Source organism: Tupaia chinensis, unplaced genomic scaffold, assembly GCF_000334495.1.
Source record: "Tupaia chinensis unplaced genomic scaffold, TupChi_1.0 Scaffold000628_1, whole genome shotgun sequence".
NCBI lineage: Eukaryota > Metazoa > Chordata > Mammalia > Scandentia > Tupaiidae > Tupaia > Tupaia belangeri.
The window spans coordinates 2,054,873-2,057,071 of record NW_006160148.1 but is presented as its reverse complement, the minus strand read 5'-3'; positions in this window follow the sequence as shown (position 1 = coordinate 2,057,071).

Sequence of the window (2,199 nt, the reverse complement as noted above, 5' to 3'; positions counted from 1 at the left end):
GGACACGCCCCCGCGGAGGCCTGCGCTTGTGACTCGGCGTCGCCCGCAGCTCGCGTCCCAGCTGCTTTTCACTTTAGGGTCATCAGGTTTCTGGAAGCCCAAGTCCGACTGTGTCGCCCCTCCACTCTTCACATTTACGGTGTCTGCTGTGCCCACCCGCACCGCAAACTTCAGAATCCGCAACCTGGAGTTCAAGTCCCCAGATCGGCGCTTACCTTCACCTCATCTCTGGTCCAGCAAGAGTGGGCAGAACGGGCCTCTCTCTTCCGACTCCTGCCAAGCGCTTTGCGGGTTTCTTCTATTTTAGCCCCTCTCCCCGCTCTCACGTGCACCGTGTGCACACGATTCGGTGGCTAGATGGCTCGATTGACAGGCCAGACTCCACAGGCACCCGGAGACCCACATTCTTTCCAGGCTCACCATCCCACTCTCTCCTGTGTGCAAGCTCTCACTGTCCTGGTCTCCATGGCATCGAGCTCCGGGGCCACCTGTCCTCTGCCCTCAGCAGACTGCGCTGGCTCTCTGCTGCAGTCCCTTGATCTCAGAGCCTGCAATCCCTGTCAGGGTGAACAGTTGATGCAGTGACACAGGGCCCCACGCTCAGACCTTGGACTTGGCTTAATGTTCTTCTGATGCCATCTTGAAGTTACAACCCTTAAACAAGGGGCCCTACATTGTAATTTTGCACTGAGCCCCAAATGATGTAGCTGGTCCTGGCCAGAAAGCTCAGAGGTCATGTCCCCTGATCCTCCTGTATTAAAAGTGATGAAGGTTGACTTCCAGGTCCAGCTCTCTTTGCAAGGCGGCAAATTGTTAAAATCATTACTTCCTCTGGGGCTGGCAGGTGGCATGGTGGTTAGGGTGCTGGACTCCGGCATGGCTGTGGTTTGAGTCCTAGACCTGGTGGCTTGCACTCTCAATTTCCCTTTCTCTCTCTGGCCAAATTAAGAAATAATAAGAACAAATAAATAATTCTAAAAAAAAAAAAAGTGATTATTTCCTCTCCCTGGGCAATGACAGATCATACAAATCTGTCTTTCCCAGGTGTAGATGTTATTTTGGTGTTCAGCCCAGATCTTGAAGGAAAAGGCAGATGCCCTAACGTGGGAATTTACTCCGGCTCTCTAACGACTGTACACAGGGTACAAAAGGCTCGTTAGATCTTGTAGTGTGATTTATGTCCCAGGGCCCTTCCCCAGTGGATCAGGCCATGGCGAGCTAAGACTTTGCCTCTGATGTAATGGTTACATCAGTGGACTACCACATAGTTGACCACAGTTTAAGTCCCGGATCCAGTGGTTTAAAACTCATGTCGGGTACCTGTGTGTACCCCAAATCCTGAGAGAATAGAGAAGGGATTGTGGCATGGCCATTTCTAGCAAGACACACACCCTGTAACAAAAGTCACTCCAAAATAAAAAGACTGTCCCTGCTCAACATTTTTTCCTTCCCCTCCTCTGCTTCACTCCTTTTATAAGCTTTTTTTTTCTTCTTGAGGGGTTTGCCTTAGGACACGTGCACTTGCCCTTGCCAGAGAGAGAGAGAGACAGACAGACAGACAGACATTAAGAGGGAGTGAGAAATCACGCCCCCCCGGGGGGGTGAACACACTGCAGTCCCTTTTCCTCCATTCTCTTACCCGAATCACGAGCATGCACGCACATGTGCCCAGCATGAGTTTCAAGCCACTGGGTCTGGGCCTTGAACTGTGATCAGCCGCGTGAGAGCCCAGTGATGTAACTGCTATGCCATCCGCTGGCCTCGTTTTAGGTTCTCCTTAAAGTACTCAAGTGTACTTATTTCTCTCATGAGTGAAAAAGACAGCCCCCAGCAGGGTCCTGATGCCACGATCCGCTCTCGGCCTGGCTCCAGATAGTGGGCACATGCGTGCGTGCCCACCATTTTCGGGAAGGTCACTTGATGTGAAACCCGAACCTTTCCACGTACATCTGCCTTCCAGAATGTCACAGTTCACTGCTGCACCAATGTCCAGCCCCACAGGTTTTTCTTGAAGTGCGCGTCCTCAAAAAAAATAACACCTAATGCCTATCTCAAGCTCTGCTTCTAAGACAATAGATTTTTCAGGATCTTTCTCAACAAAGAGTACCATATTCTCAAAATACTATGTTCTACCTTTTTTTTTCTTTGAGAATTATTTTATTTAACTTTATTTAATTTGACCAGAGAGGGACAGAGCAA